Raw genomic sequence first — 8,647 nt, forward strand, 5'->3', positions numbered from 1 at the left:
CTTATAACGCCCCAAACACCATCTATTTGAATATTATAGGGTATAAAGATGGATGAACATTTATAATTACTAAATTTTAATTAATACAATGCCTAATAGAGAGAAAACAATATGACGAAAAATGCCCCTTAAAAAACATTAATCATTACAAATGATCAAATAAAAATGAAATAGTAAAGTGGCTCCATACCAATTAAACCTCTAGAATCCACCCCATAACTCTAGAAGTGTAGGTGTAAATAACCGAGCCAAGTTGAGCTCGGACTCATCTTAGTTCGAGCTCTACTCGTTTCAAATTTTGCATCTAAAGATTGAGCTTAGCTGGTTAATGATTTAACAAGCATAAGCTTGGTTTAGCCTCGATTTATAAATACATATACATACTAAAATACAACTAGGGTGCTACAGTAAGGTTTTGTTTTGTTTTTTAGCGTTTTCAAGTTTGCGATTCACCCTGCAGTATAAATAATATATGTCTTTAACCCAATAGTTTTATTTACTCTTCTAATTTTCGTTCATTAGTTTTTTTTTTTTTTTTTGCAAAAACTAAATATGCGCTATAATTTAAAAAAAAAAACTGATCGAGCTTGTAACCACCGAAAAACATCGGTACCTGTATTGATAATATTACAACCATTATTGGTATTCTTTTACCATGATTTTCAATCGATATAAAACACATGCCAACAACCTTTTGGACTTATCACGACTTTATTTTTAAGTTTTCTCTTTTAATTGCTATAATTAAGGCATGTACTCTATCTATATCATAATGAACTGAACCAATATCAACCATAATCCCGCCATTAATGTAACTTTTAACACTATGTCTACATTCCCGTTAAAAATATATTAAAAATCAGGTTGCCTCTGCCACAAAGTACGGATGTAACCCACTAATTGTGTACTATTCGTAAAATATAGCTCGTATTGTTTCAAACTACTTACTTAAACTTGAGTTTATCTCAATATATAATTTGAAAATTCGAGTTTAGCTTGTTTTAGTCTACTTTCCAATGTAAAGTAGACTAAATCACAATTGATGACGACAGATAAAAGACACAATAAGTGAGATCAATTAAAAGATACAATGGACAACAAGCCAAAACACAATAGACCAGAAACTAATACAAAATGAATAACAGATTAAAACACAATGGATAGGAGAATAAACACACACGACTAGAACCATATAACACAATATATAGATTACCCAAATATAACACAATCTTTATTGTGTCATAAATTGTGTTATAAGTTTTAATAAAAACACAGTGTCCTGAACCCAAATTAATATCGTGTTATAAGTTGTGATAATAACACAATGCATAGAAGTCATAGTAAAATGTAATGAACGAAATCCAATTAAAAGATACAATGATCTGATCTGAACCTTTAACACAATGCCAAAAAAAATAAAAAATAAAAAAACCAGTAAAAATTGAAATTTTTTATTTTATTTTTACCCTTCTTATTTATTTTTTCATTTATATTTTGTATTTTGATCCTAATCCGTCTAAACCAACCAAAAAAGTGTAGTGAACACGGTGTATAACATAAAATAAAAATTAAGATATCATGTTGATGACTTGACGTAAACACTAGATTTTTATATACACCATATCATACATAAAGTGAAACATAAATTTGTTTCATTACATTTAAAAAACCTCAAAAGCAAACCATATATAACAAAACCAAAAACCGTCACAAAATATAACATCACATTTAGCGACCATATTAACGATGTTACGGTTGTGTGTGAAGCCTTTGGAGAGATGTATAGGTCGCCGGAGCGGTGACGTGTTGCTGTGGCACAACGATTTGAAGCCGCATGCGTCCGGTGACTTCTCGATCGCCGTTGTTCAGGCGAATTCCAACCTTGAGGATCAAAGTCAGGTGTATACGTCACCTTCTGCTACTTATGTTGGTGTTTATGATGGTCATGGTGGCCCTGAAGCTTCTCGATTCGTCAACAATAATCTCTTCCCCTTTATTCATAGTAAGCTTTTCGATTTAATCAGATTGGGAATTCTTTATATGTAATTTTCAGTTTTATATATTTTAAGTTTGACAGGTTTTAACTCGTATCTCGACCCATTTTGTAATTAGGTGTTGTGGATTGTGATTTACTTAAAAATCACTAGGCGTGGCGGTGGGTCCTCACTAGCGATTTAAATCAGATTGGGGAATTTTATTTGTAATTTTCAGTTGTATATTACACACGTAAATATTTTAAGTAGACAGGTTTTAACTCATACTCGACCCATTTTTTAATTAGGTGTTGTGGATTGTGATTTAGTTAAAAATCGCTTAGGTGCGGCCAGTGGGTCCCCGACTAGCGATTAATCGGATGGGAATTTATATGTAATTTTTAGTTTTTATATACACACGTAAGTATTTTAAGTTGACAGGTTTTAACTCCTCCTCGACCCCATTTTCTTTAAGTATACAGGATTCTAATTAATCGCTGAATCTAGGTGGTTTGGTTGGAAACTAGCCATAATTTACAGCTTTTGGCTGGAATCTGGCCGCGATTGCCAACTAAGGCCGACTACCGAATAATGGACAGATTAATGAAAAATTACGCTGTGACCGGTGGCGGCTGACTAGCGATTAATCTCTGACTAGTCCCAATTTTTACAACACTGGCATTTACTATTTTATTGATTAATCGAGTGGTTAATTCGGTAGAAGTTCATTTGATTATGATTCATTGTTTAGTTAATGAATTGAGTGGTTATATGATGATCTATTATGTGTGTTTTTTGTAAATTGAATTTCAGAATCAGCTGTTGTGATTGGATCACTTGTTTAATGATCAGTGAGTGATTAAATTGTTATCATGATACGCTATTGTGGTCTCTGTTACGGAGTTTGTCATTGATTATGACTCATATTTTTGTTCTTATTTTTCAAGAGTATGCAACAAACAAGGGGGTATATCTGCCAGATGTTATTAAGAAGGCCGTTCAATTGCTACCGAGGAGAAGTTTTTACAGTTTGTGAAGCATCAAATGCCTATCAGACCGCAAATCACATCGGTTGGGTCGTGCTGTCTTGTTGGTGCTATTTCCGATGGTGAATTACATGTTGCTAACCTTGGAGACTCACGAGTAGTGCTCGGACAGAAAGTTTCTGTTGGAGGAAAGGCTAGAGTGGTCGCAGAGCGACTGTCAAGAGATCATAATGTTTCGTACGAGGAGGTGAGGAAGGAGGTTGAAGCACAGCATCCTGGTGATTCACATGTCGTTGTATATTGTCGTGGAGTTTGGAGAATCAAGGGTATAATTCAGGTATTATGAGTTACTCAATGATTCAGGTGTTGATCAATGAACTAAATCTAGGCTGTCTGTTTGATGTGAAGCATCAAATCTAAACAACATTTATCTTGAACTATTATAAGATGGTTGCTTAACTATTGATGAGGAGATATACGATTATGGGCCTCACTCAGTCATTCAAGGCATTGGCGAAGCCACCGCCCCCCCCCCCCCAATTTTCCCGAAACCGGGGGCGGCAACGTATATACCTATGCGAAAGTACTATTCATAACACTACGCATCGAAAAGTTCGGGGGGGGGGGGGGGGGCGGGCGGCCCCCCGGAGATACACTATCCTGCGCCCATGATTAAAGGCGCTAGGCGCATAGGCCTAGCCTGGGGCCTATGCGCAAAGTGCAAAAAAAGCTAGGGCCTACGAAGAAAAAAAGTGCACAATAAAAAAAATAAAAATTATATTATATACTAGAAAAATAATAGTATTCTTCAAATAAAATAAAGAAAAGCTATTATATGTCATTTAATATCTACCAAAAGTTCTAAAATATTAATGTATTAGTGTAGAAAAGTAGTTTACTTAGATAAAAGTAGAAATTTGGCTGGAATCTTGTTGCAATGGCTTTTAAAAACTATGGCCTCACTCCCCCGTTTGCCATATTTGATTTGGACATACAACTTGTATCAGTAGGCATGTTCCTTTCCCCCTGCAAAAGTGAACTTGCGAACGTGTCATTTTGTAGGTGCCTTGGTCATCCACGTGAGTGTAGAACAAGATACGTTTAAGATTATCAGAGATCCTCGTGTCTCTAATCAACATGTTCTGCCAAAATCATTGTTAAATTTTGAAGACTTTATTTTCCTATAACAAATCATTTATAAAAGGACGCGGACATATGGCTTTCTCTAACTTGTAACACATTTCGGTTTCCAGTTCAACTCTGATCTTCACCTCATTTTTAGACCGCTTTCGCCTTTGCTTTTTGAAAAGATAAATATTCTGCAAATCCTGGAGCTGAGTTATATGCATATGCTTTTTTAAATGTGGCATCTCATTCTCTATCATTTTTGTCACTTCCCTTTCGCTTTTCCGAGAAGCATTATGCCACCCTTGATCTAAAAGGGATTATGCCCTACATACTTTTTCATCATCCCGTGCAGTTGAAGAACTTAACGGGCAAGAATTTCGTACATGGAGATATCATCTCAACGTGTCACCATTCTAGATATGATATGTTTTTTTTCTACATTATCCTTATGGCTCATAAGTCGTGGGTCATATTGGATGAGTTTTAATAACATGCCAATTATCTTTCGCTTCTCAGGTATCAAGATCTATAGGCGATTTCTATTTAAAGAAGCCCGAATTTCACAGGGACCCACGTTTTCTGCAATACGGACACAATGTTCCACTGAAAAAGCCTGTATTGACTGCGGAACCTTCCATCATTTCTAGAAAACTTAGATCACAAGATTTGTTTTTGATATTTGCTTTCCGATGGGCTTTGGAGCATTTGAGCGATGAAGCAGCGGTGGATATTGTTTACAGAAATCCAAGAGCGGTAAACATTTTCACTCGTTACAAACACACGTTCACATACGCGCTAACGCACTCCTCTTCGTTTTCAGTGTTCGGATAAACGGTTTCATATTATCTGAACGTGCCTGTTGTTTCAGGGAATAGCAAAAAGATTGGTAGGAGCTGCGATTCGTGAGGCTACAAAGAAACGCGAGTTGAGATACAAGGATGTAATGAAAATAGAAAGGGGCGTTAGGCGTCATTTCCATGATGACATATCTGTGATAGTAATCTACCTTGATCGCGAGAAAGCATCAAAACATGCCAATTTAGGATTCACAACCGCACCTGTTGATATTTTTTTCTCATAAGGAAGATAAAGTTGGTGAAGACCCTCTTCTGTTAAAGAACTAAGAAAGCTACCTGACGGTCCAAATGTTTAAGGATACAGCTGGGTGCTCGCAAGATGAGTCCGTGACATACAGAGAACTTGTAGAAACAGGAGACAGCAGTGTAAATACTTTAAAAACCAGTTTTTTAACAACATATTCCTTTGTTTTTTGGTCAATGAATTTGGGTTTTTATATGCTTTCCTTTTTTGTTAATTTTCTTAATATGTTTTGGTGCTTGTATTGTAACTAGGTGATGCGCCGCCCGCGTTGCGGGGCGATAGCCGAATAATTCTTAATCAAAAAAAAAACAGTACTATAGCTTTGCTAGAAAGAAATAGTAAAAAGAGTGTTAGGCAGCTTTTTGACACGATTTTTAGCTGGGGGCAAAGTCATATTTTTATTTTTACTTGGGGGAAAATCAATTTTTTTCCCGAGGGAAAAATCCTAATTTTTAGCTTGGGGAAAACCAATTTTTTATTTTGCAATGGGGGCAAAAACGTAATTTTGAATTGAGGGTGACATCGTAATTTTGAACCGAGCGGAAGTTCATAAGTTTTAGCTGTGGGCAAAAACATAAATTTATTTTGAACTGGGGGCAAATACGTAAATTTAAACAGTGGACAAAGCCGTAATTTTAAAGTAGGTATAAAATAATAAACTGGTGTAAAATCGTAATTTTTAACCGGGGAAAAAATTTATTTTGAACTGGGGCGAAAACGTTATTTTCGCTGAGGATAAAAGCGTAATTTTTTACCGAGGGCGAGCAAAAGCGTATTTTTTAACAGAGGGCAAAATCATAGATTTAAGCCGGGAGGCAAAGTATAAATTTAATTTGGAGCTGGGGTAATATCGTAATTTAAACAGGGGATAAAATCGTAATTTAACGGGACTTATAAATAACTATTTTATAAAAAAAAAGTAAATCTCGCCGCCACTTTTAGCCAGCCATGTGATTTCACTGTTCCCCGCTGACGTCATCCATCTTGTGATTGTATGTTTGTAAATGTAAATGCTGAAACATGTATTGCCCTTGTATTTGAACTCACATCCAACACAGGCCTAAAAAGTAAATAGTGCAATCACATGTTTAACGAAAGTGAAACAGGGGAATAAAGATAGACTCAGGAATTATAACAATCTCGAGAGTAGTCATGAACTACAACACATAAATATGCCTCGCGTGTGACATTAGAGTCGGATGGCTCTGGTATAATAAGCAACCATCGATAGTGAGATAATCTAGACAGACTTGTAAGGGATATATCTAGGCTATCGACTGTGTCTGGTTAATAGTTAAAGTTGATGAACCCAGACACTACCTATACATCAATTTGTATTAAAGACATCAATCTTAAATTGTACACACTTAAAACCATATAAGCCCAAACACAATATCTAAAGGAGACAAGTTTGATGGCTGTATATAATGGTTGTGAATAAGATGGCATAATACCTTTCGCAACCCCCGTCCCCTTTAGTACAAACCCGGGAACGGGCGGCCGTCGCGGCTAGTTTCGGTGGTATCTTGTATTTATCCAATTTGGCAGAGGAATTTACATCAGAACCGTAGTTAGGAAATATTTTATCAGAGTAACATACCATACCATACCACACTTTCATAATATTAAATACATGGTAAAAAACCCAAGTTTTCAGTACACATTTTTTCATAGGAATAAATCCTATTTTTATTTAATAAAAACATCTATCCGTTTTAGTAACTTTATTGCCACTTTTCCAAGCCTTCAGTGCTGTCCAGCTGGCTTCTATTTGGCTTTCACATTTTGTTACCTGAGACGTGTTTGAAAACATTTTGTCAGTGGGAAATACTGGTGAGTGAATCCTAGTTCAATCAAGTTTTAAAAAAAAAACCATTGTACAGTATTGAGGGCGGTCTCGCAATTACATTTGTTTCAAGTTATACCAATTACCACCCACGGTACTGTCAGACCCGACTTGTGGAAAGTTTACCCCTCCAGTAAAAAATTTTGTATACAAAACCCCAACATACCGACGATAATTGTATCCTATACAAATACTCAATAACTCCTTATCCGTAAGGGTTTCCTGTGTGATAATCTATAATTACGCAAAATGCACACGTGTTAGTATAATAACCCATTTAACATTAGTAATACCCTCCCCGAGACGACATTCCAACGACTGCATCGGGCAGAACCACGACAGCCGTTACGGAACCCTAGATCAATCGGGCAGAGTATCTAATACGTATCCATGGGTTATGATACTTAGAATGGAGCAAATTCTTATTTAGAGGGGTATTAGACCCGAGTATAATGCCTACTATCAGAAAATGAGAGAGAGAGAAAGGAAAAGTTTGAGCGAATTCGACTGAAGGCCCGAGCTCCCATTATATAGGGGTGATCTTGACTTTTACGCGGCCCGCGAAGTGTAACAAAGGGCTACGCGGCATGTGTCAATGCTGGTTAACAGCGTAGCTGATCCGGGTCAGCTAGTAGGTTCAACACGAGTCGGACACGTGTCAGCACAGGGTTTGCCGCGTTCTCTAATCTCTAGCGGCCCGCGTAAGACGTAGCCATGGGCTACGCGGCCCGTGACAAAACTCAAAAATTGATTTTAATTATTTTTTAATAATATTTAAGGTATTCGGGGTCCGTTTTCACGTATGGGGTATTTTAGGGACATATTGGGATACTTTAAATAAATTTAGGTGTCGGAAAATATTACGAGGGTGTCGGTTTAAGTGTTGTTATATCCTCCCCACCTTGTTTTAGAGCTCGTCCTCGAGGTCTACTGGAACATGTGTGGATATTTCCTTTTATTTCTGATTCAAGCTCCCATGTGTATAACTGGTCCTCTCTTGGAGTCCCATTTTACTTTGACCAAAACTTAATCTCTTGTGCTTAAGATTCTTAATCTTCCTGTCTTCAATTTGTAGAGGCCTTTCCTACAAACTTGAGCTGTTCATTTATCTCTATGTCCTTAAGAGGTACCATCAAGTTCATCAGCTAAGCATTTCTTGAGATTTGATACTGAACTACATCATGTATTCTTCTAATAATCTCAAAAGGTCCAACATACCTGGGACTTAGCTTCCCTCGTTGATGAATCTTACCACTCCTTTCCAAGGAGAGACTTTTAACAATACTTTATCTCCTACTGAAATCCCAACGGTTTGCGTCGGTTATCAGGGGTAACTCTTCTGTCGTCACATGCTGTTTTCAGTTTTCCTTGACTTGAATGATTTTGTCGGTTGTTTCCTGCACTATCTCAGGTCCAGATAGTTGCTTTTCCCCAATTTCTGCCCAACAGAGTGGGGTTCGGCACTTTCGTTCATAAAGTGCTTCGAAATGGTGCTGCGTATTGAATACTTGTGTGATAACTGTTATATAAGAAAATTCTGTATTTAAAGGTAATGATCATCCCAATTACCTCCGAAATCAATTACACAAGCTCTAAGCATATCCTCCATTGTC

At 36.8% G+C, this 8,647-nt stretch overlaps 1 pseudogene; it reads left to right on the forward strand.

The window, feature by feature from the left end:
- Positions 1–1,746: 1,746 nt before the first annotated feature.
- On the forward strand, positions 1,747–5,387 carry LOC118490449 (annotated as a pseudogene).
- Positions 5,388–8,647: the final 3,260 nt, after the last annotated feature.

This window comes from Helianthus annuus, chromosome 3 (genome assembly GCF_002127325.2).
Source record: "Helianthus annuus cultivar XRQ/B chromosome 3, HanXRQr2.0-SUNRISE, whole genome shotgun sequence".
In the NCBI taxonomy this organism is placed as follows: Eukaryota; Viridiplantae; Streptophyta; class Magnoliopsida; order Asterales; family Asteraceae; genus Helianthus; species Helianthus annuus.